General features: G+C 39.6%; 1 protein-coding gene across 5 annotated transcripts in view; it reads right to left on the reverse strand.

Annotated features, from left to right (window-relative positions):
• The window catches only part of NRIP1 (nuclear receptor interacting protein 1), a 69,594-nt gene that overhangs the window by 27,566 nt on the left and 14,957 nt on the right, over window positions 1-27,071 (reverse strand). The window contains exon 3 of one of the 5 annotated variants that reach the window (XM_042809556.1): window positions 7,308-7,368. The exons of the other annotated variants lie outside the window; for them this stretch is intronic. The gene's annotated coding sequence lies outside the window, so the exon portion shown is untranslated. The remainder of the gene's footprint in view (window positions 1-7,307; window positions 7,369-27,071) is intronic. 5 annotated transcript variants of the gene reach the window in all.

The following is a 27,071-nucleotide window of genomic DNA, read 5'->3' on the forward strand; positions in this document are numbered from 1 at the left end:
GGGAAGAGTAGCAGTATTCCAAATTTTGTAACTACTCATAAGCAGCTAATTGGACCACCGAAGGTTGATGTTGTAGAAGCAAAGATTCAAACAAGTGGAAGAAAAAATGTAAAATAAAAACTAAGTGTTTGGAACTTTTAACAAGCTCAAAGTTTTCCAAGAGAAAAGACAAAAGAAAGAATATTAATCACCTCATCTAACCTAAGTCATTTACTGTTATCCCAATCGGGCATTCATGCCAGTAAAAGAAACAAGTCACAATTACATTATGAGAACACCTTAAAAACATACAAAATTGTTTTTAAGCACAGCTTTTCACTTTCATATCTTATCACAGTTGCCCCTGGAAGCAGCCCTTTCATCAATGGTTCCATCTCAATCAATCACTCAAACCACATCTGCTACTGCAGATGCTTTATCCAGTAGTCAGGAAAAAAATAATGCTCAGGTTCATTTTATTAAAAAATTAATTTATTATAAAAATTCTCCCCCATCACATTAATGGGAAGTCAGCAACACTTAATTTTTAGGGGAAGTTAACCAACATAACAGACCAAATAATTCCCTCAAGAGGTTTAGCACCGGTCTCAGTTCAGTACACAAGGGCTGTTAATTACACAACTGCCTTCAGCATTAAGAGGAATCTGGTAGCTACAGCACTGAGTTAAGACTGTCTTTGATATCTGCACACACATGATCAATTTACTCAGAAAAGTTATGCAACAAGTAAAGTTCCTCTTCTTTACCACTTTACCAATGCTAAAGCATGCTAACAGAAAGACAGGGGGGGGATGAAGGCAACAGGCACTTCACAAGCTCAGGGAGGGCACAGCTACAGTTCAAAAAGCACCTAAACCCAAATTTCCTACTGAAATCTGCCCCACCTGACAATACGCTCAAACATCAGCTCCCACTTAAAACTTGGTTATATGTCTCCAAAAGAAAGACTGTGCTACACGGTCAATCAACAGTGGAATCAACTGCCGGCCTCCATCCTAAGAGTGGTTTTCTAATAGAGCAGACCACTCCAGGTCACATTGTATTCCAAAATCATCATGCAGATTTTACTGCTTTCATGCATACTGATTCAATAAAGCCGGCAGTGTAAGTTTTCTACTTGCACTACAAACAGCTTTCTACTTTCCCTTTAAGAAAACAAACTCAGATGAATCACATGCTCCCCATGCTGACATACGCCACAACACTAGGACAACTGAGATACCAAAAACACACTGTCCACTATCTCCCCTCTGCAAACTAAAGAATCTACCTCATATCGCTGTCGATAAACTAATGACTAGGGGAAAATTAGGGGGAAGGAAAGGGGAAGAGATATACAACCCAACTCCCACAGCTGGCTCTACTCAAAAAAAAAAAAAAAAAGAGGAGTTACACAAAGTCTCACAGCAGTCACAGATCGGTAAAGGGTTTTCAAGGACTGCAGATTTCATCACATCATTTTCTTTTCCTCCAATCCTTTAATTAAAGTCACAGGTTGAATTATTTATGAACAGAAGTTAATTGCATCGAAATGCAGGACTGCTCTGTATTTAACACTTTCTTCAGAACTCAGTACTTTCCACTAACTGGTTAAAGTCTACAAAGAAGTCAGTACGGAATTTCAGATGCAATTTAACTATTTCTACAGTAGTATCATTTTTAACTTTCAAAATTCTGTTTAAAATGACCAATTCCCTTTATCTTATGATCTGCTGTGAAAGTTTTGCAGCTATTTCTATGACCATTTCTAACAACAGGCACTTATATAGCTTTCCAAAAGAACTCCAGAGGGAAGAACAGCTCACTCACAAAATATTTGCTGTGAATAAATACGTTTTGACTAATTAGTTTTAATTAAATTAGTCATTTGAGTACAAACAATCACAGCACAGCATCTGGGATTCTCAGAAATTTTCTTAGCTGTCAAAGGATCTAGATGATAAATGACTTACATACATAAGGCTGTATTCATACTCTTTGGGAGGTGTAAATTTGCTCAAGCAAATACTCATAAATATACCACACATCTATAAAGTGTTAATCTTAAGTCTGCAAGGCCATAAGACGGAAGTAGCTATTATAGTGCATGACTGCTCTTCAGCATACAGCATTTTCCACGTCTTTCATTTCCTTAAAGGAGCCCATTTACTTGTCACCTGCTGGGACAACGAGCAGAGAGAGAATGTCACAGATACCTCCGTTTACATATAGCAACAGCACACTGGCAAAGATGGATTTTCATTTTCTCATCAGGTTATTATGTTAGGTCTGCATCCAGACCTAAACATCCGGGACAAGTCTGACACCTGTCCTGAACTTCATTAGTCGGAAACATCTACATGACCAGAGCAGATACTTCAGATGTTTTGGAATGACCACAAGCAAACATCCCAATAATCACAAACACAACTTAGTGATGCCAAGAATGAAGCTCTAATCACAGCCCTTTGTGAAACAGCCTGAATCTTATTAACGGAGCACTTCATATTTTGCAAACACAACTGAGATCAACTAAGCATTTATAAAACTAGAGAATCAACTGCGTAAAGCCTGCCATGGAGTTGAGAAAATGAATGGCACTGGTTTTCTTGCTAAAAAATGGGTGCATATTTACATGGTTGGGCTGTGCGGTGGGAGAACTGAATGCTCAAATACTCTAAGACTTTTCTCAGCTATGTTCCAGTTCTGCTTATCATACCAGCACATCTAAGATTTTCCTGCCTTTGTACATTCCCTCACATACCACCTTCCTCCCTCCCACCCCCCGGATGCAGGACCAGTGCAGCTGATAAAAGACCTAGGGGAAAAAAAGCCATTTTCATTTAAAGAGGCAAATGCATCAATGTTCAAATATATTTCTCTTTTATCATCTTAATAAAAGTTAAACCAAGCCCCCCCACTTAAAGCATTAACTGGAATTTTATCTGTATAGTCATGCAGCCGCTACTAACACAGCTGTAACTGAAAATGAAACAGAACTCCATTGCCAACCTTCTTACATTGCCATTGGCATATACAATAAATTTGCCTCGTTAGCAGGGGCTACTGAGTTCTTTGTAGTAAACAAAGCTGCAGATACAACAGGCTCACATACTTTTCATTCATCCACGTATTTTTCTTTGCTTAGACTTCTAGCACGTGCCACAGAAGAGCTGAACGTTAAGCATTCCTGGAGTGTCACAATATGTAATACAATAAAACAGATTACAACCATACCTTTCTTTCACAGCAGTGGTGCCAAGCACAGGTACGCTGTAGCAATCAATTTGTTCTGCAGACAGTAAGGCTTTCATAGAATACTAATGAAAAATCTCTTTTCTTTCTCCTTCGACTTGACTCCCCAATGCCCAGGTCCCGACCAATACAAGGAGGAGGGCGGAATGTCTTCTGCCGAGATAACCACAACTACTAATCAAGTATACGTGTACAAGGGCACGGGATTAAACCTCCACCAAGCTTGACTAGGGCACCGAGAGCAGCTAAACACATGCACAGCAAGGTCAGAATTAAACACGCACACACGCACGCGCATCTATTTGTGTGAACTAATTTATCACACTTTACCACTGACGGCTTTTTACCTCAGGGGAGTAAAATTACATCCTGGTGAACTGACGAGATTCAGACACAACAGCATCCAACACCAAATCAGATTTCACAGAAAGGCGAACTGTGTGCTAAAGTGAACACTTCCCTCTATACTTAGCAGACTGTTTCAGAAACTCTGCTCCTGCTGCGTGTATCCGTACGTGCCTATGTGCTGGTCCAAGTGTGTGTGTGCGCTGCACAGGCATGTGTGCAACACAGACTGCTGGGTGGAGGCTAAAATAGAATGAAACCATTAAAGTTCAAAAATGGGTAACAACTTCCTTCAAAGGGAGTTTTCTTTTCAACTGTATTTATCCTTACCTCCTAACATAACCAACCCAGCAGCCCGATTACTCCTCAAGAAAGCATTTTATTATTGTCTAACATGCAAATGTCAAAAAAGCTGTTCATTTACCTATTAGCATCGAAATGCAACGTGAAGATGCTCTCAAAATATTGTCACTTGTATTCACAACATATTTTCTAAAACCCACTTAGCAGGTTTTTATTGGCTGGCATAGCTTAAAATAGGCTAAGCATTATCTTCACTGCATCCCTCCTGAGCCAATGGAAGAGTTTTTCTTTAAACACTCAATTTATATTTCACTTTTCTCTTTGGTTCTTTTTATTTAGAGACTCCTCACATTCCAGTAACCAGATACAAGTGAACACGCGTGTTATCACAAAGATCGTTACATGTGCCTACTAAGTAGGAATTAAAAGTGGAATGCTGCAATTTAAAAGCAGAGATTCTCTTCCTTCTCGGTATTTTCTTTATAGTTCCTGCAGATGCACATTCTATGAAAACCATCAAAATGAATCTTCTAAATTATTATTGACAGGGTTTTAGTAACTGCTTTTGTATGTGATCAGTACTTAGAAGAAAATACTGTACAAATACTCCTAAAAATAACCCTGAAAATAGCGTTTGGCACTTTACCTAGAATAAATTAGCAAAATAGTTTTGAAATATCAATGGCTTCACAGATACGCTATGAAAAAGCAGCATAATCAATACTGATGAGTTTGTCCTTGACATACTGACCGTGTCATCGGGCTATTGTCATGTGATATCATGTCATTTCCCCACCTGGCTCATGACCTTGTCCTTTAAATGACCCAAAGCTTCCCTCAAGTAGCAGGAGGCCCCTCCCCGCTGTCTCAGCAAGGTCGAACGGGTCAGCGTGTCCTCATCTATAATCCACCACCATTTGTCAGCAGGGAGGCTGGAGGAGGCAGGCTTGCTACAAGGGGAGAATGCCCAATTAGGCAGCTGTCACACAAAGCATAGGCTGCAAAATTATCCCCTGTCAAAAGAAAGAGCAGCTGCGGGTGCCAATTACAGCAACCTTTCAACCCTTTAGGTACTGGAAACTACACTGAAGTAAATGAAGTACAATTAGTGATAACAAATCGATGAATTAGGACAGTAAATTAGAAATTACTAGCAGGTGAGCTTAGGTCTCCCATAATATTAAGGGCACAGCACACCCTAGGCAAGGGCAAGGGCGTACAGATTTCACACAGCACATCCATCTTGCCCCATCCATTTTTCTCGTGTGCAGCCTGCTATCCTCTACTGTTTCCCTCCCACAAGCCTGAACTGAGATGGGCAGTGCAGGCAGAAAGAAGCAGTAGCCCAGAGAGGACAGAAGTTGCAGTGCCTGCTCTCCCTGCCCGTGCTGCCAAATGAAGCTTTCCCCTTCTCCCAAGGAGGCTCCAGGAGCCAGGACAATCCGTCTGCAGCCAGCATACTCCATTTCAGCCTGACATTTGACATTTGCTGCACCTCGTGCTCCAGCTGCACAAGATTTAACCAGAGAGAAAAAAAAAAAACAAAAACAAGAGGCAAAGCCCCAGTATACTTGATGCCTTTTACACTTGAAACACCTAACTTGCAGATTGGTGCGCATAACTTTTGGCTAGAGAAAGATGACGTGTTCTTCCACATTTCAGGTGTCTGACGCATCACGCGGGAGTATCTCTGAGCGCAAACACAGCCTGCATCCAATCTGCTAGCAAAGCCCTTACCTACTCCGTGCCGTTGCTGCTGTGCGGCCCTGCTGAGCTGGGCAGGCTCCGCTCCCCCAGCGCGGCAAGTGCTGCTGGCCGCCCTTCCGACAGGCGGCGCCATGCGGAGCGGCCGACCACGGGCACGGGAAGCTCACAGCGCAGACCCCGACGTCACATCAGAGAGAAACGCGGAGGGACCGGGCTACGGGGATCCGGAGTTAAGAGGCAAACACCCGAGCTATAGCTCAACCAATGCCTTTGCATTTAGGTGCTCCGAGTCAAACAAATGTAAGGAACAAAACTTAAATCCCAAGATCCCTCCTACAGCCAGGTTTTTCAAATGGCTACTGATACTTCAAAACCACGTGGAGTTGCCATTTACACTGTTGATTCGCTCCTTTCAATCCCAAACCCTCCTTTAACATAGTCCAAATTTCTTCCAGTAGTATTTCAGAAGCAGTACCGAATGTATGCTCACTCCACAAGTCAGGCATGTATTCACAACCACAGTCACTAAAACACAAAGCATGCTAGAAATTAAATCTCTGATACCTAGGAAGCAGTTTCCTATGGCTACCTCTCAATCCTTGGCCAGTGCAGAATATTTCACCGTAACTGAGTCATAAATAAATATCTGGCTTTCCCAACTCAGATAAGGGAAAGCGTAACGCAATCTCAGCTATAAATAGATGCAAAAAACGTTCATTTATCAGCAGTTGCAGCATTGCTCATCAAGCTTGACATTTTCTTTTCAGTAGCATATGGAAGCTGTGGAGTACTGAAAGAGTTAATGTGTTTAGAATTCCGTTTCCATCATACTTGGGTGACTATCTCTTTAAATAATTTAAATCCTCTCCATCAACTACAAAGCTGTTTTGAAGCCATTTAGCTTTGTTCTTTACATGTGTTCTAATTAAGAAATGACCTTGTCATCACACACACCAGAAATCCTGGATTATTTCCTGCAGCAAAAACCTACGAAGCCAGAAAAAAAAAGAAAAAGAAAAAAAATACACCCTTCTTCCTTTAGTGAGGAACTGAGGAAGTTGTTGGTTGGCTGAACGCTGAAGCAGTTTCACCGCATAATTTTTTTTTTGTTGTTGAATGTCACAGGGCGGGTTAGCGTGACCTTGAGCTGCATCAGCAGCACAGCAAGGGTCGAGATGCCTGCAGGCGCCCTTGTACTGGATTTGCAAGACAAAAACCTTCAAACTGGCTGAAGGACATCTTAAATCTCTTCAAAGGTTTTTCCGAACTAATCTGGGCTGCTCTTAGCCGGATCTGTGCCCGTGTGAGAGGCAAAATTAAAAACAAGGTCTTTGACTGGATGTTGTCTACTCTTAACCCTTCTCTCGCAGCAGGCAGTGCTGAAGGGACGCTGCTTTCACATGTGGCAGAGATTCAACGGTTCAACCAGCAGCATTCTTTCATAACAAAATTATGTAAGCAACCATTTACTAAGAATGGTGCCGTTATTAATACTGAGCAGGCCCTCTGTAGCGGCTGCCCTCCTCTCCCCATAGCTCAATGCTACTGCCAGCTGCCCGAACGGTTCCAAGAAGCCCCGCACAGCCCCGGGCCCTCAGGAAATGCTGGACTGCCAAAAGGCTGCTTTGGGTATCTGCAGCAGCACCCACATAACTATAGAAGACTGGGCACACGTGTTTTAAGGGAAGAATTTAGAAAGCGACCACACCTCATCTTACCTTGTGATTTCCTTCTCAGCCACCCAGAGCTGGCAAGGAAGGATATTAGTATGCGTCAGGCCTAGGAAGAGTTTGAGAACATGAGTGTAAGGGGAACAACAAATAAAATTCAGCCAGCCTCTTTCCTCTTGACTGCTCATCACTTGACAAGCAACACAGAGGCTTTCTAAAAGCTTGAGCAGAAGCACAGAGATAACCACTAAGAAAGGGCCTAGGAACACAGAGTTAGTCCATGAAATCACAAGTTTGTCCAATGGATTTGGAGATGCCGTTCAGATATGACTATCAGCATACATGTGTTAACTGTGTTTTGTCAAAAACATATTTGCACACAGAACCCTCCAATTCCAACAAGAAACATCTCCTAGTTAGCAAACAATACAGATTCTTATTTTCAAAAGTAGATTAAAAAAAAAAAAAAAAAAAAAAAAAACAGCATCACCTTATCCTCACATCTGCTTTAGCAGGGATATTACTCAAATTATCAAATTTCTGAGGAAAACAACAAATACAAACAAGTCAAAAATAATCTCAGGTTATTAAAAAGAAGGCAGCATCACAGTTTAGAACAGTCATTTATTATTTCTAGGGTAAACATCTGATAAATGCCAAAAGTCCTTGAGGAGAAATGGAAAACAGAGCCATTCACACCAGCAGAGGGTGTTCTAATTCTTTCCTGGTTGAACATTAGTGGCTCAAGTTAGTCTGCTTTTGTAAAAGTATTATGCTGTATTACACAGGAACTAAATATTTAAGTTTGCTGAGGAAGGACAGCTTTGGCAGTTATGTCACAATTGTTATAACACTATCTTCCACCTACTCCCGCAATCTATTCACACTGTCATTCCTGAGAACCACAGCTCTTCTCACAAGATATTCACCATGTTAAACAACTAGCCATTTTAAGCGTTAGTTTGCCAGCAATGCCAGCGATAGTACCTTTTATATCAGCAGAGGAGGAACTTGTACAACGCAGAAGCTTTCCATGGACCTACCAAGGTTTCTAATGTGTTTATTATGCTTAGACAGAGAGCCACGGTGTTCCCACAGTGCTTTCATGTCAGAGTAACCTCTGCAATGACTCAGAATGTTCTCAAGGCTTGCCTTGTGGGAAGGGCCCAGACTGCCTCTGGTTCACAGCCACATGGGAATGGGAACCAAGCATGCCTTCTCATACATTCTGGGGCCTCTGGCAAACGTTGATCAGATCCACACATGTGGTATATTGACTGTCCTACACAAATGTATTCTTCTCGTGTCCTTCGAATAACACAACACCACGCAGGCAGCCAGTTGCAGTTAAATTTAAAAAAGTGTTTGGTCACTTGGCCTATTACACTTTTTTTTTTTTAATTATTTTTGTTATTTTCAGTATTGGGTCCTGAGCTGTATTTCCTAGAAAACTTTCCAATTTACCTCAGAGTTACTAGGAAAAAGGATTAGGTAAGACCAACTTAAGTAGTTCATGTTACATGTTAGTTTTGCAGAAAATACTAAGAAATACTTTTATGGCATGCACAACTGAACATGCAACATTGGGGGTTTCTTAAGTTTTCTCCAATGTATAGCAAGGCAAAGCTATATTATGGCTTTTCCAAACATCAGGTGTGAAAACTCCCAAAACAAAAAACAAAGTTCACAATGTTGCAGTGTTCCAGCTGAACAGGGCAACTGAAAGACGGAATAAAAGCTTCCAAGCCAGGTCATAGTTGCTGCCAAGTATTGGACAGATTGTGTTGCTCTGCCAGAAGCAGAAACCAAAACCCCAAAATACAAATTAGCATACTTCTTCTAAGGCCACAACAGTCCAGCAAAAACTTTATAATCAGACTGCTGTAAGAACTTCACACAAAAGTTAGCAAGTGCGGTTACACAGCATCCAACCACAACTCAAGAGTTAGAGCAGCAATGCATATATTCGCACGAGGAGAAAATAGCACTCATCACCCTGCAACAACTACAAAGGTGGACACTCACACATTTCTAACCTACTGATAAAAATGGTCTTTGTGGCTACAATTTCTCATGGTCAGTAACTTCACAGCGGCATACTGTTCTCTGAAGTAATGCTATCCACTTGGCTCCTTACACAGATGTAGCCATGCAAACTCAGTAACGGACTAGACCAGCATTTTAAAACCAATTGGAGTACAGGTTGTACACACTGACTCAATCTTACATTTTCTAACTGCTGATTCTGACTATACATTAACAGTCCTTAAGCATAAGGCAGTTAATCTATACGTACTGTAGCTCTGAGCACCAAAATAAATTAAAAAAAAAAAAAATGGTAGGGTTTTATACAGTCAGATCTTTTATCACCCAGCACCTATTATTACATAAAACCATCCCTGCTAACACAAGGATGACATGGGAGCAAACGCTGATACTTCCCATCGGTACTAGTATTAACAAGGAACAGCTGTAGGACTGCCCCAAGACCATGCCACACAATGTTGTTGACCTGTGTTCCTTGCAGTACCACAAGCATCCCAAAGTCTGGCACTGCACACATGAGTCTTCCACAGACAGAAGCATTAAGCTATGATTCTCATCATACTTTGATACACTGTGGTGGAGAAAATCTGACATTTCTCCTGCTGTTTTTAAGTGCAAATTAGAAGTTAGGCTGCTTATATTTAAGTAACCCGAGTAAACAGAAAATTGGATAAATTGGTTTTCATAGTGCTTGGACTATTAAGTAGTACTAATACAGAAAAAAAAATGTGCCATCATTAAAATGGAAGCATCAACAGATACAAACTAAGTACTGAAATAACAGATAAAACATGAATACTAGAACCATTTTAAAATGCACCTGAAAACGCACACAAGCACTATTATGAAACATTAGTTACATCTAATTACATTCTACTCATTGTAATTGAAGTCATGGAAAACATATAAGGAAGTGAAGGCAGAGAAATTTTATAATCAGTATTAGTCTCAAGTATACTTAATATAACTTTCTTATTCTAGTACACATACTAGTTATATTCTTAGCTTCCTACTGCATAATAGTATGACTACTGCTTAAACATAGCAGGTAAGACAAGAAGTGCTAAATATTATAGACCGAAGGAATCAAGTGTTTCAATTCTTTCCAAATCCACAGGGGAAAAGAAAAGATCCTAATAGATTATCAGTGTTCACACCAGTAGAAAGGAAATTACCTGGTTCTACCAAGATCTCATTTAACATCTAGTCAGCCCCCTACATTAAGTTCACTCTCTGCTCTCTCCCCTGCTAGTAAAGCCAGAGCTTTTATTTAGCTCTCCCAACAACTTCCAACATTCACAGCAAGAAACTTCTTCAAATGTTTTGCTAAAAGCAGTACCTTCCAAATCTGGATCTGATGACTCCTTTCCACAAGGTACACCTCAGCACAAGAAGGCTGTCAACTTGCATGGATAGCGCTGTTCATTTCAGGGGCTCCATCTCCTACTTCAGATATCCATCAAAGAATACTACCAACACTTCGTATTACACACATTCATAAGTTCTGTTTATTCTAAAACATAACTTGTATGCTGATCAAGAATTACATGGGTATTCACAGTAGAATAGGTATAGTATATATGTTTTGCTAAATCAAGGACCTGGACTTCAGTGCAGGTTTTTCACATTGCTGTGCCAGTTCATTTTATTCACTACAAAACCACCAACAACCTTTGAGTTCTCCAGCTCAAGGTCATTTTTAGCATTCACATGCACAGCTTTTTGGCTGTCTGCAGAGAAAGATTTTTATTTTTAATTTCTTTTTTTTAAAGTGCATTCAAGAACAAAGTGATGTCTGGAAACATCTTTAAATAGTAAAAAAAAAAAAAAAAAAAAAAAACAAAAAAAAAAACCCAACTTTTTAAAGTTGCCTGTATCAGTTGTTTGTGAATAATATTACTTGGCTACCCTATTAAATATAGGTTCTAATTTAGCCTTCCGTCTCTGCAGCCACCACCCATATCTGAAAGGTCTAATATAAAATTAGGTTAAACTCCTACAACCTCAAACTCTAGGCCACACTTTTCACTCTTAGTTTTTGAAGGCAAGCAGTAAAGAATCAGGTCCTCAAATTCCTCTCCCTGCTTTGACAGTCTTTTCTAAATTTCTAACCAAAAGCAAGGGAAGTAAGGTGGAAAGTAGCTTTCACCCAAGATAACCATTTACCTATGTTACATTTCTTAACAGTTAAGAACAAAAGCCCGGTCCCCAGACCTTCTCTTTCACCACCCCAGCTAATTTCCTTAAGTCTTCTCTGCCATTTTTCCTTTCTTACACTTCACTATGTAGGATAGAGGAGGTGGGAGAGGGAGCAGAATTGACATTTTGTTTTATTTGTTATGTTTTTTTTTTGTTGTTTCGTTTTTTAATTATTGTGAGGATTATTATTTTTTTTTTTTAAATCAGCTCTTGATTGCTAAAGAAATATCACAACGGATAAGAAAAGTTGTATTCTGTTTTTTAGATAATGGTTTCTCTATTGTCACTGATACACTAAATTAAGCACCTTAAAAAAGTCTTGTTTAAATACTCCTCTGTCTTTGGAAGTCTCAAATATTAAGAAGTAAAAATTACATAAAATACATCCAGTTATGAAAACCAAAAAAGAGCGTCTGGAAATGTTCTTTTGTATATGATACACTTTACTGCCACACGTGTCCATCTGTGTTAGACATGCATAGTCCTATTGGTACTCCACACCATTTTAAGAAAAGAGTAAGAAGCTGACCACCAGATAAACCCAACAAAAGAACGAAACATACTTGCACAGCCGCAGCAATGATCACACTGCAATACTGTTGCCAGGTGTTCAACAAAATAGCTGAAGCCAATGTGAGCCAGCAGTGGCTCCTGGTTACCAAGTTCATTGGAGTATTCAGTTGCCAATTGCATTTCCTTCTCCCAATACATTTTATTTTCATCTCCAATGATACAAATGTCTAAGTCATACAGTGACTCAAGCTTCTGCTCTCCAGCTAGCAAAAAATGTAGAAAATCCACCTAAAATGAATTCACTTACTATTCTGTTTTTTAACTTTACAAAATTCTTAATTTAGGTTTTAGCTGCTTTACCTTACACTCAGCCAGGGAATCTCACTTTACTGCATACCTACTGGACTTCCCCACTCCCCACTCTCTGGGAAAGGCTAGACTGATCTTTTTAGAAAGAAAGTCCTTTGCTTGGGTTACAGCATATATAATCCTTAAAACAAAACACATTGCCTCAACAAATGAGTGACAGCTCCATACTCTTCACAAAATTTTAGACTACAGCAGGTTTGCAGAGCTACTAGCTCAGGAAAAAAAACAGGCCACACTAAAATCTTCCACTTTTTCAGAAGACACAGTTAAGTACTGCACACTGCAAAATTAACTCCAGGTTTTCAAAACAAGGAACAGCCTATTCAAGTTTCCCCAATTCTTACTATCTAAGAGTACTACAACCCCCAGGGGTAATTCATTTAAAGAATCAAAAATACGAAGCTTTCTGAAGTTTTTTCTTTCCTTTTCAAATGCACCAAAGACTTCAAAACACGTATAATACCTTTGTAACTTTTCAATTATTTTCAGTTATGGGTGACTAACAATACATCTGCATGCCAAATAGACATGAAACACACTCTTCAAGAGGCATAAAGCTACACAGAACCATAGATTTATTTACTAAATGAAAGTGCTGTGAAAAGAATGATTTTCCTAAAAAAACCCACTTTGAATTATTACAAATCTACATGAAGACCACAGAAATGGAAAAGCATTGTTACATTATTACTTGTGCAGCAGAAAGATGAAAGCTATTATTTATTGAGAAATCATGGATGAGCAAAAGATGCCATCTTGGGAAAACGTAAGTTGAAAACTAACATTTAAAAGAACAAAGGAGATGGAATATTTTGTTTACTACGCTTACATCCTTTATAAAAATAGTGTTAAAAGTATCAAATGTCCTCCTACAGGTTATTTCAACTTTCAATAGTTAATGGAAAACCACACTAGGGAGAATTGACAGAAAAATCATAGATCCCTACTCTTTACAACACATTGGGCAACAGTAACAAGCACAAAGCAAAGCACTGAAACATTAACCATTACAAAAAAAAGGTAGAAGAGCCAATTTATTAGCTCACAAGAGCAAAACTGAACATTACAGTAGCCCACAAAAGGCTAACATCACAAAAAAAATTATTTACATAGTGTGTACCTGCACAGGTGGCTCTATATTGTGGTTACACTCCCTGGATTCTCCCCGAGGAGCTCCTACGCTCATGAAGCAGCACTCTCCTCTGATCTGCCACATTCATCATTGGAATACAGAGCGCAGACAAAACATCTGAGAGAAGAACCTCATGGAAAATTTCCTTCCCTTGATTCCCTTCTTGTGAGGCTTCTCACAGCAGGAGCAATTTGGCACTGCAATATTCATGCTCACTGCCACATGACATCAAGGTTCATTTCTTTGTGGAAGAGTCTCCAAAGGATAATAAAGTAAAAGGCTGAACACTCGCAAGAAGCATGTAATAATGTAAGGAAGCAGTAAAGCTTACTCCTGCCCTAAGCAGAAGGAGTAAACAGATAATGATGGAAAAAGAAAGCAAGATCTTCCAAAAGCCTTATGGAACCTTGTCTTTAATTGTACCAAGAATCTGTACGCTTCAAAGCAAGCTCAAAAACTCAAGTAAAACCTCAACTTATTTTGTAAACCAAACTGGAAACCCTGAACTGTAGCTTGCAGACCGTATCCAATCCACTGGAAAAATTGACCTGGCCTGCAGACCTTCCCATGTGGCTACCTACATATGAGAAGGAGTTAAGAAAGCAGGCAAGGGTTAGAAGAATTGCTCTCACATCATATTTCCCATCCTCGTGCTTCATGAAAACCCTGCAGCCTCAACTCTATCCAAAAAAAGGGCCTCAGTTACCATGCCATAACTCACGTAGCTGTCACATGGAGCAAAGTTCACATACATTAACAAGCGTATCTATAAACACAGCCAGTCCTACGTCAGCGCAACTGTATTTCCTAACAGTGTTCATTACAACATACATATTCCCCATCCTTAGGCAGTTATCCACGCATCTACAGACATCACTGCCTGTGGTCCAGACACTCCGCAACAGGTTTTGTTCCCTTGAGCACCGTGCACTCATTCTCCAGATCAACAAGTCTCACTCCAATCCTGGCACTAAATGCCTCATGTGTCAGGAGCAAGGATGGCAGTGGGATTCCTTTCAGAACAGGTACAGTCTATGAAGAGCACTCTCCATGTTGACTGAGTAACATTCACCAAGTGACTGCTAGCTGCTACCACATCAGGGTGTGCACACTAATGCTCTCTGCTGCCATGTTGTCCATGTATGTTTTTATGATAACTCATCTCCTTAACGTGCAAGACATTTATCTTTGATTCTTTCAAAATGAAAAAATAAAAAAAACAACAACCTGCTGCCGTAGAACTGGTTTTGCCACAGTTCTGACTATTTCAACCTGCTCTTCAGGAGATTTTTCTTTGTTGTAAGCACAAGCATTCCATTGTTTTTGCCCCATTGAAAAAGAAGCAAGCAATCTTCTCTGAAACAGGACTAGGATTGCTAATGACATTCATGCAAACTTCTAGTTACGGTTTTACCATGTTTTAAATCAAAAGACTTCAAAATTTAAAATACAGAAAAAAGATTTAGTGTACAAAATTCTCTTCTCTACCAAGCCTTACAACAAAAATACAGATCAATAAGTACAGAAAACAGTATCATCTAAACCTGAGCAGAAGAAATCTATCCGCTTTAACTAGTGTTGAGCCAGTGGATTGATTACTTACTAGGGGAAAGGTAAGGGACAAGTAAAACTTGCAAAGCTGAGTCCATAAATTCAAGAGAAAATTAATGACCAAGAAGGAAAATCGTCTACAAACAATCATCACAGGAAATACTAAGATGTTCCCATTCATTAGGGAGCAGTGAACTCAAGGAGAAAACACATCATTTCAAGATGAATGAAGGGTGCTTCTGGGACAAAGCAATTTGATTGTGTTCACTGACTTAAAACCTTTGCCCAATGTTTCCTTTAGAATGAACTGTACCAGACATCCTGCAAGAATATAATTTGTTCTGAAAACCTGAGTATCAGTGATGCAGGGGAAAACAAACAAAAACAAACTGAACAAACAAAAAACCCACAACAAATGTATCCTTAAACTTGACTAATTACTCATAAAAAGTTACAGACCCACATGCAAACAGGATTTACTAGTCTTTCATAATGGTTAAGATTACCTACAAAATCCTTTAATCCACCCATCAAGAAAACTTTCCTCTGCTGCTTGCTTTAAGATTTATTTCCTGCTTCACTTTAGATGTGAGCAACTTATAAAGTCATACTTTCTAACAGCCCCCAGCATGACATATATCACATAACATCTCTTTCCAGCACAGAATTACTGATTATGTTAACAGGCAAGCATTACAGAGGCCACGCTACCAACTCCCACAAGAAACACCGTAACAAGCCAAAATCTCTGATTAGTTTCCACCTTTCCTTATGCACTTAAGGTCCCCCCTCAGACAGGCGGTAAAAGATTCAGTGGTAGAGCCTGTATGGGCTCACTAAAAGCACAGCACCAACCTAAAAGTATTTGAAATCTGGTTGCTGGGTGTATTGGCATACAGTAGCAATACACAGTAGAAGTGGGTGACTTCTTTCTCCTTCTTCATCAATTGCAAAAAGCCTGCACAAGCATATCTTGTCCTCTGCTTCTGTTCTCTTCCCCCAGTTTATTGAAAGAAAGCATGTGGGACCAAACATTTCCAATCTTAAAGTAAAATAAGGTTTTTAACAGGTAAAGCTTATAACCTATCAAGGTTGAGCTCGCTAGTGTCCCCCCCAAAAGTATTTTTTCCCTTTAATCAGATGGTACATACAGTAACACCCCTGAGTACTTGCAGCAAGTTATCCTCCCCAGGAAATGCGATCAACAAGTCACATTACTGTTGCAGTTTACAACAAAGTCACACCACTGTGGAAAGGAATAATTTAAATCCTTAAAGTTTATGCATCATCCCACAGTGGTTATCTCCAGTTCAAGGCTGTATGTCAAGCAGGCTCAGAAGGATCATACTCCAATATTAAGTGTTTTGGTGCATTAAGCAAAGCTCCACTGTAATTCATACCTTAACATTTGCAGCACATTGTTTACTACTTTGTTTACATCCACAGAAGTTTAATTAAATGTGGTCTTCACACTGAATAGACAGTCTTCTACTTATACTCAAAATATGACTCACTTCAGAAAAAAAAAAAAAAAGTTTTTGCCAGAACATAGCTTGATGTATTTACAGAGAGCCTCATGTGCCAGAAATATGCTGCCTCCCATAGCAAAATTTTTGTGGAAGGCAAACACAGGTGCAACCCCTCTGATTTTGCCATGCTGAACTTGGCTTTTCAAACATTACAGATACATTAGGGTTTGTTTTGTCCAACAAACAAACAAACACCACCAAGTCCTCAGGGATACAGATTTTTGTGGTACAAGGCAGAGAAAATTCCAAGTTCTCATTTCTGATCTGAAGGAGAAAACAAGTGGCAATAGGTGAAAACCATGATACATGACCTCAGAAGCTCCTAAGAGGAGGTCAAAAGATTCAGGTTTGTTTCTCATCAGAAAAGAGGACACTGAGAAGACTCACAGGTTGTCTGAGTTATATAAAGCAAGTAATTGAAAATACAAGAAATTGTCTTGCCAAAGTATTTAATGCTACAGGTAATGGAATAAGCCACTACAAGTGGTGACTGAAGCAAATGTTTAATTGAGCTCAGGAAAGACCAAAATTAGTTCCCAAATTAACAACAAAGCAGCACCTTCAAAAACAGGGAACTTTAACATGACATGCCATCTTTTCAGTGCATCTTTGAGGTCTTTAATACTGTACACCATTTGCTTTTTAATAAAGTAGGTTGTGCGTACATTTTATTAAAACAACACAATGATTAATCTCAAAAAAAAAAAATCCAACACCACATCAAGAATTAAACCAAGTGCGCAGCGCTCAGACAGCCTTCTCCCTAATCACTTTTTATACATGCACACAGGCTGCACAGGGATCCAGACATGACTTCCATGGCAAAGCCTCCAAGAAAGGGCACTCCCCAGTCTTATAGCACCCTGTACAGCCGAAACCCACAAGCCCAGCCAGGTCTGTGACAGACAGACAGATAGCTGTTCCACCTCCTTTCTCCTCCCCACTGTTACATAAGTGGAATTGTTACACAGTTCAAAACTGCGACACTATTTCAGATTTCATTTGGGCCTATAAAACAACATGAATTGAGGACTGTAAGTCCTCAAGAGCTATGCTGAGCTTGGGCAGTGTCAGAAGTTTGTTCTAAACTCTGAGAACAGTTGATACTGCCACAATCAATTTAAATTTAAACTCAAGACCTGGCTGAATGCGCCCTGAAAGTAACGTTCGTGATTACTGTTAGGTCAAGTCGTACAAACACAGGCAAAACAAAAAGTAACAGGTTTAAAAGATAAGGCAAAAATTCAGAAAAAAATTATACCAAAAGAACAGGAAGAAACTTCATCATCACAAATAAGTGAAAATGGAAGCAGGAGCAAAATGAAGAACAGGTAGATTAAGAAATTAAAAAAAAAAAAAAAATCAAGTTTAATCCAAATATTTTGTATCAACCACGCTGCAAGATGACTGTTGCATTATTTCCCACATTTCTGTCAGCATGTACACCCTCAGCCAAACAGCAAGATCACAATCCACATCAGACTGATTCTGCTACCCAGCTCTAGATAACATCCCCATCTTTCCCAGCACCGAAAGACTTGATCAGATTTCTGTCCTACAACACAGCTCACCACCCTGTGCACTTTCTGGAGTAACAGAAGAGCCACTTCCTCTGACCTCTCCAAACTCTTCAGCAGAAGCATCTTCAACCAGCCTCAAGTCAGGATTGCTTACAGCCCCAATACAAGAGAGACTCCTTGGTAGCTGAAGGTCAGAAAGCAAACACGAACATGGGACAGAAGACACGAGGGTGGGAGGAGTGGGAGGAAGGAGTTGCAGGGAGGGGGGCAGAAAACAGACAAAAAAACATGCTCCAAAATACAGAGCACTGATTAGAAAACGAGAACCACCAACTGAAAATGTAACTTTAGGCTTCAAAATACATCAGGTGAAGAGTCAGCCTTATTAGTGAATTGGCTGGCTTTACTGGGTATGAATCTGCCTGCTAGTATTACTTGAGCTTTCTCTATCCCCACCCTTCCCCCAGTCAGTTTCATTGTGAAAGAATTTAATTATTATTTTCATTACCAGATGCATACATTATAAGATGGACGTATACAAAGACAATAAGCACTCCAAGAAAATAGGTGTAATAATTAGAATGATCTGAGTCTCTTCATTTTTACTGCAAACAACAAGGCTACCTTTTAAAACATACTGGAGTAAAATCATTCATAGAAGCCCTAATGCTAACATTAATACTCTTTTTCTCAAAGGATTACCCCACTGCACTGAATTTTAATAAAATTCGAATGAAAACAATTGTTTTGATTTTACTTCCCTCCCAAAAGTTGCCTGAAAAATTTAGCTTGAATATATTTCACAAACACAGAGAATTGAAGATCTGTTGTTTATTTCAGGTTTTTGTTTTGTTTTGTTTTTTTCCAAAACAGTCCCAGAGGCATCCATTATATTGTGTACCCAGAGAAATAATACTGTAGCAGCCATATAATAAGCTGGTATTTCAGATGAAGTGTGGTAAAATTCAAGATAAAAAATAAATACAGTTTGCAAGTAAAATAAAGATTAGGTACTCAGCAGCACAATAACAAACAAGAATCTCAAAAGCCCTGAAGTTACAGAAGCAGATTTGCATAGACATGATAGTAACAAGTGACAGAAGTGTAACATCTGCATATTGCTTATAGACCAAAACTTGAGTCAAATTACCCATTTCCATCAACAGCATAACAGGAGTTATTGTGTTTTATGGAGCCCTGTTTAAACATACAGTGCAACTCTACATTCACCTAGCAAACAACTTAAATAGGTCATTTAATTTCATAGCCCACCAAACATGCTTGGCAACTTACGGGTAAATTCTAAGCTCGTCACTAGCAGATACGCTCTACTCTCAAGTAATAACGCTCCTGTAGAGCTTACAGTCTGACCACCCAACACACCTATGCACATGGACTTATAAATCAGCTGCTGCTAGATGACGACCCTTCAACAGGTTGCAACTTCCAGCTCTTGGAAGCTGTTTCCTGCTCCAGAGCTGTGCAAACCATATGTGCTCATTTCAAGCCAGTTATTCTACAAAACCCAATCCCGTAGCAAAATCCACTGCTGGTGTCCATACACATCAACTCAAGAGGAGCATGCTTGCTTCTACTGCCCTGCTACCCTTCCTGGGAAAACTGAAGGAACAGCACAGCGCTCTCGAAGTGTTTCAGCATGAATTTCAGACCTACCTGGATAGATCTCTGGAGGCTTCAGAACACCAGCTTCCATTCAGAAAAGGCGTTGAGTCTTTACTCAACTAGAATGGAGGGCATTTGACACTTAACCACAAGCTGTAATAACAGAGCATCCTCGTCCTTCCATTCTCAGATGTGGACGCCAAGCCAGAATTCACTCAACCAAATAAAGATGTTTACAGTGTAGGTGTCAGTATCTGAACAGGTTCAGACTCTTCTACCTAACTCATCCTACAGGATGTAGCTAAAGGAGGTCAAATGAATCACACCCCACAAGTTCCCACTTCTGCCTGCTGCCTGTTAAGTCCTACACAGTTCCCATTCCTTTTCACTAAATGTATGTAGGGTCTTCTCCACAACTCTCCTCTCCAAATACAGATATCTTTAAGATAGTAGAGATAAGTCCCATGGTAGGTCCAAATCCCACCATAATTACCTCCATTTCCATTTAGGAATCAGGAACAAATTATGTAAGTTCTCACAGCTCTCCAATCAACACAGTGAGCACCATTTATCAAGTAACACCAGTCCTCTGTAAATGCTTTTACTTGCATGACATTAATTAGTATGTTTATTTATAATTTCTTCTGGTCCATTTCCTTTTAGTTTTCTTATTTAAAAGTCCTCCCTTCAGTCATTTTCTTTTTGTTCTACATTTTTTTTTTTTTTAAAAGAATCATTTAAAAATCCATAGAAAACATCAAATATTCAGTGGATTTTGGATCAAGCCACCTGAACAATTTGACCATTTGCATTACAAGTTAGCTTTTCTTATACACCCCTCACGTTTATTTGGATCATCGAGAACTACAACTATGAATATTTTCTCTAATTCTACTTCTCGATCTCCTTCTCTTGTCTAGAAAAGAAAAAAGTTTATTTCTGAATTTCTAATTTCCTTTATTCACATCATGGAGCAAACTTTCTAGAAACCAGACTGGAAAATACAGTAAGGCACACATGAGATGAGATGATCTGAGACAGTCAGCACAGCTTCACCAACAGCAGACTGCATCTGACCAGCACGGTGCCTTCTATGACAGAGAGACAGCATCGGTGGACAAAGAAAGGGCAATTGATATCTACTCAGACTTGAGCAAGGCATTTGACATGCCTGCACCACATCCTTATTTCTACATTGGAAAGATATGAATTAGAAGGTTAGACTGTTTGGTGGATGAAGAATTGATTGGATGATTACAGACAGAGGGTTGTGGTCACTGGCTCTATGTCCAGGCAGAAGTCACTCACAAGCAGTCAGTCCTGGGACTGGTACACTTTCTATATCATTGATAAAGATGTTAAAGTGGGACTGAGTGCACACTCAGCATGTCTGCAGATAACACTAATCTAAATGGTACAGCAGATATAATAGAATGAAGGACTGCTATCCAGAATGACCCAGACAAGCTTGAAGAGTCGTCCCACAGGAACCTAAGGAGGTACAACATGGCCAAGGGCAAGGTGCTGCACTTGGGTCAAGGTGCCCCCAGATATGAGTACAGACTGGAAGAACTTACTGAGAGCAGCCCTGTCAAGAAGGACTTAGGAGTCCTGGTAGACAAGAAGATGAGCATGAGCCAGCAGTGTGCGCTTGTAGCGTGGAAGGGAAACTGTACCCTGGGCTGCATTAAAAGTGGGTTGGACAGCTAGGAAAGAGATGTGCTCATCCTCCTTTATTCTGCCCTAGCGAGGCCCCATCTGGAGTACTGCATTCAGGCTTGGGACCCCCAGCACAAGGAAGACGTGGGGTGGATCCCAAGAAGGGCCACAAGGATGACTGGAAGGCTGGAGCTATGCTTGTTTAGACTGGAAAAGGCTCTGGTGAGACCTCATTACAGGCTTCCACTGCTTGAGGGAAGCTTACAAACAGGATGAAGACTGACTTTTTACACAGTTTGACATAGAGAACAGGAGAAAATGGCTTTCAACAAAAATAGAGGAAATTTAGGTTAGATGTTAGGAAGAAATTCTTTACTCAGAAAGTGGTGAGGTACTGGAAAAGGTCTGCTGCCCAGATAAGTTTTGGATGTCTCTTTCCAGGAGGATAGGTTGGATGAGGCCCTGGACAACATCATCTAGTTGGCAGCAGCCCTACCCACAGCAGGGAGGCTGGAAGTAGATGATCTTTAAGGTCCCTTCAACCTAGAATGTTTTATGATTTCTCCCCTTTCTTCTCCTAAACACTGTTCCAGAAACTTTCTAGAAACCAGAGTGGAAAAAAGATAGAAAACAACAAAAACCACACACATACAACCTGGTCAAATTTTTTCCTATCATGTCTGAAGTGGACATTCAAGTTCAATTCTATTGGCCCATAAGACTACACAATCTCTCACCTGAATATAATGAGGTACAGCATAGTTATACTATTAAAAATCGGTCCCAGCTCCTTGAACTCAAGGTTTTAATGACAAATTTATCTCATTTACATCTCTATAATTCCTTTAGAATCACTATTATCTTGATCAGCTATAGAGCGTTTGCCCCGTGTTTCACTCTAGTTCTATGAGAACTGAATTTTTCCAGACCGAAGGTACCAATACATTTATAATCCAAGAACTCAGTCATATTTTGGCATGGTAGTTGCCATATAAGACACCCAGCCCTTCTCAAAATTACTGTTGTTCCTTAATGTTTTTCTTCATTACACTGATCTACTGCTTTAGAAACTGCACAGCTATTAATAAGCATCAAACAGCCTCTCAGAGAACAAGGTGGACCAATTACTGTCCATACAGTAGTGAGGCTCGGGAAAGAAGGTACTTTAAGCTTAAGGAATTTGGTGATGGTTCTAATGCTTTGACCAATCTCCCTTCCCAGCAGGAAGGAAGCTTTCTGTGACTGGCAGCAAACTGTAGCGTCTTCTACAAAGCTGAACAAAAAGCAGCATGTATCTAAATTTAAGTTACCATACATTTAATCTGTTCAATGAGGAAGCAACTTTTGCTTCCACACAAAACACTGAACAAAATTCACAGAAAAAGCCCTTTTATGAATATACATAAGAATGCTGGGTTTCTCTGAAATATGTTTCATGTGTCTTCCTATATGGTTCAAGTGAAAAGTCTCAGTGTAGCCACTATAAATCAGGATGAACTTGTCTTTCTTCACTGGAAGACAAGAGAAGCACTGAACCATCCCTCCTCTCCACAGGCAAAGAAATACGATATGCCTGGCACTGAGCACCCTCAGCATACTGATTCCATCAGACCAAGTTGGGAACACATTCCACAGTCACAAGTCCTTCTAAGAGAACTTCCTGCCAATGGCTACTTGACATTAAAACCTAGGATGATCTAGGTCAAGTACCCCAGTTGACATTAATTGCTATGTTGGATCAAAAAAGTAGGCAGCCTCCCAGCCAGTGCTCAAGTCACATTATGGCCAAAAAGCAACCAAAACCAAAACCCTGAATTGCACCCAGAAGACAAAAGAAAGCCAATGCAGCTGCTGAAGAACTGCCCAAATGTATTCCTGTCACCTGTGCTCTCCTTCCAGACAGGCAGCTGCCTACTTCTAAAACAGAAGTTTCACAGCAGCAGTCAAGTGCAGCCTCAAGAACAGGCTACCCTGCAGCTTCATGCAGGGTTACAGGGAGTTTATTTCTCTGAAATGGAACCCCCCTCAAGTAGATGCTTTTGTTTTGTTTTTGTCTTGATGCAGAAGGCTGAGAGACTGCTGATGTAAATGCCCCCAAAACAGCAAGTTATAGAACACTTATAAAGAGCCTGTATGAAACATTTGCACTGCTAGTCATCCAGCATCACTCACCTCTAGATAACACCCCCATTTGCTGTTACTTCTGTCTCCATGTACTTGTGTTATGTCCAACTGGAAAGGAAAGATGACCAGAAAAAGCAAGTCATCTTTGTACTGACAGAAGAACAAGACCAGGTCACTCTAAATTATTAATAAGAGAAAGTGTGTTTAAAAGCCTGAAACATTCATCTGATACCAGAGAGTTCTCAGATCATGTTGTTCTTTTGGTCTTTAAAGGGAAGATTGATTAGGAACAGTAGTAATTTTAAGAATACACCATACTAATACAAACAAGCAAAGCTAATTCAAACGCATAGTTTGAGTTAACTGATGGCTAATGGCAAGAAGGTCTGATACTGGAACTACCTTTGTATTAAAAAAATTTCCTTCCATGTATTCTTCCAATTATTTCCAAAATATTACTTACAGAAGAGAAAGAAAATGTTGATGTCCATAACAAGTTCGTGTAAGGAAGAAAAAGAACTCCATAAGCCCCTGCCATTAACACATTTTTAAGCTACTGTTTTAACAGAAACACCCAAGCAGTTCACCTTATATATTCATACAGCTTAAGACAGGTTTTTAAAAAGGAGAGAGGAAAAAAAAGGAACAAACCTTAATTTTTTCTTTATAAAAGATTAAAATACAAAATTGTACTCTGTAACTCATAGCAGGTTTCCAAATCAGAATCAATATGATGGTTTGCATTTGAACAGTGCTGAATCAATATTCTGCAGTTTTTAAGAACACGTTCAAGTGACAGAAAAAATATTCAGTACTGTAAATAACTACATTAAACCCTGACTGTAGTTTGCGAAGGTCTTTGCAAACCCAATATGGGTTAAGCATCCATTTACACTGTTACAAATCTTCTTCCCAGCACTGTGATATAATAGCTCAAGCAACAGATGCTAAGCTAGTAGTTAGCATACAGCCTGATAATTACATGTAGACCCAAAGAGATGAAAAATTTGAAGTCTACAGCAAATACAACAAATCTGTATTATTTTATTCAAAATCTTAAGAATATAGGTGTTAACATACACTTCTCCAAGAAAAAACAGTATTTGAAGGAAGTAATTTATTAGTCAAGCAATTAGTACTTGGCAATTACAGCACACACAGTCCTATGGACTACTGGCAGCTCAGTAAGACAAAAAGACCATCCTTTAAATACAAGCTGCTTATCCAGCATGCATATTTAACAGTCTAAGTTTGCTTCATTATTTACATTTCCATATTTGGCTCAAAACTGTTTGTGTCAAGGATCATGTTCTAAAAATCTTCCCAGTGTCATTCAAAAAAAACCAAACAAAACCAACAAACACCATCTAAAACAAAATGCCTTACTTCCTCCCCTCAATTCTGTACTGCAAATGCTAACTCAGGCTCAGGTAAGGAATAAAGTGTTCAGACAGTCAACCCTAAAAGCACCTGAAGTAAGAACACAACGTTTCTCAATGTAAACCAACAAACATCACTATGGTCTTACTATATTTCAGACAATAAGGTTGGTGAGTTTGTCCAGTGGCCACATCTTACTAACTAGAGTAAATCCTTCCCTTATCTGTGGTAATTGCAATCAATAAGATGTTAATAAGCTATCAATATTTCCGAAGGGACTTTCTGATTTGGAAATAACCAGTCATTTTCTGCTCTTTCATTCACATAGAGACATCCATATTTAATGATAGGTCTCCTATAGTCTTCAGAGTAAAGCTCTAGACCACGGAATATTGAACAGACATTGCATACACAAATTTCTACTGCAGATGACACTTCAGACAGCTGCATAGATTAAAGACTGACGGCAGGAATCAAGAACCCCAGCAAGACCAAATTCTCTGTCAAAGGCAAAATGTCTTCAAATCTGGGTGGCCTTTGCTCAGTCTCCTAATACGTGGTAGCCACCTAAATTCCAGCAATTTGTATGGGGACAGGTCAAGGTTTCATGCTGTTTTTGCACGGTCTGGTATCACCTTACTGAAAGCAGAGAGCCCAGTCATTAGGACTATCCAGGGCCCAGTAGGATGGCTAAAACAGAAATTCAGAAAGCATTTCTTAAATTCAGTGTGCATGCACAGAAAGTGCAAGGCATACACACACAGAATGCTCAACTCTGCATGCTCCTTTGCAGAATGTATCTTTGGAAATGCTCATTTTTGCATGCAGATTTATTTAGTGTAACTTAATCCCCGAGTCCCCACTCCCATCTCCTACTGCTCTAAGTGATGCCTCTATACTATAAGCAGACATACAGAATGGGAGTATTTAGGGGATGCTGATCTTAACTCAGGATGAGCATTACAGTGAGCTGTTAATAAGATGTTAGAAGATTTTTTTAAAAGTTACATTTCAGCAACAAAGAAACTATAGTCTTTGAAATCACTTTTCAGTGAAAGTGCTATCAGCATCTCCAGACAAATTTAGTAAGTAGATAAATTTACTTTGTTAACACATCTTTCTATACGATTCTGGCTTAGTATAGTAGTTAGCATAGCTTAATTCTGGGTTAGTATAGTCATTTATTTAACAGTACAGATCTGAATATTAGAAAGGATGCTAAGAGACAGACTTATGATTTTACAAAAATTGCTTTAGCAAAACTAGAGTAGAATCTCAAGTCTGACTAAAAAAAAAAAAAAAAAAACTGTCTTCTGAAATACCTGATCACTCTTTTCCTTCTCTATTTCCTCTTCAAATTAAAGTATAAAATTGAAAGACAAAATAAAACCGTTGTTCTTTCTACAATCTGGGACACTCTAGGACATTTCAATAGAGTTCTTGGAACTCTGCAGATGCTCTCGAAACCAGATGGGCAAGTGTCCTCAGCAGGTCAGGAGATCACAGCAAACTCAATTTTGCCATGCCACATGCCACTACAGGAGAAAAGAAAGAATAACAAAGACCGTCTGCCATAGCACCAAAGAGTAAACTAACAAGAATTGTATCAGATGGCAGATCTACATGTGTTTTCTCTCCTGTACAATGATCTAAGGACAGGAAAAGATCAACAGCATGCTTACATGTTAAATTCACACAATATTATCCAAATAGTAACCAATATCTGAGGCTGTATGTCTACTTAAGCAGTAGAACAGAATCACAGGGGTCAGAATTGACTGCAAAAGATCATTAAGCCCAACTCCCCTGCTAAAGCACCTACCCTAGAATAGGTCACACAGGCAGGCATCCAGATGGGTTTTGAACATCTCCACAGAAGGAGACCACACAACATATCTGGACAGCCTGTTCCAGTGCTCCACCACTCTTCCTCCTATTTCTATGGAAATTCCTATGTTCAAGTTTTAGGCCATTACCTCTTGTCCTATTGCTACACACCACTGAGAAGAACCTGGCCTTATCTATTTGCCTCCCATCTGCTCCTCCTGTAGATATTTGTAAACATTAATCAGACCCCTCCAAGTCTCCTTTTCCCCAGTGTGAACAGATACAGGTTACTCAGCCTTCCTTCATACAGGAGATGCTCCAGGCCTTTTATCATCTTCAT

This window comes from Centrocercus urophasianus, unplaced genomic scaffold (genome assembly GCF_019232065.1).
Source record: "Centrocercus urophasianus isolate 14NV4802_14NV808 unplaced genomic scaffold, USGS_Curo_1.0 seq_12, whole genome shotgun sequence".
Taxonomy (NCBI): domain Eukaryota; kingdom Metazoa; phylum Chordata; class Aves; order Galliformes; family Phasianidae; genus Centrocercus; species Centrocercus urophasianus.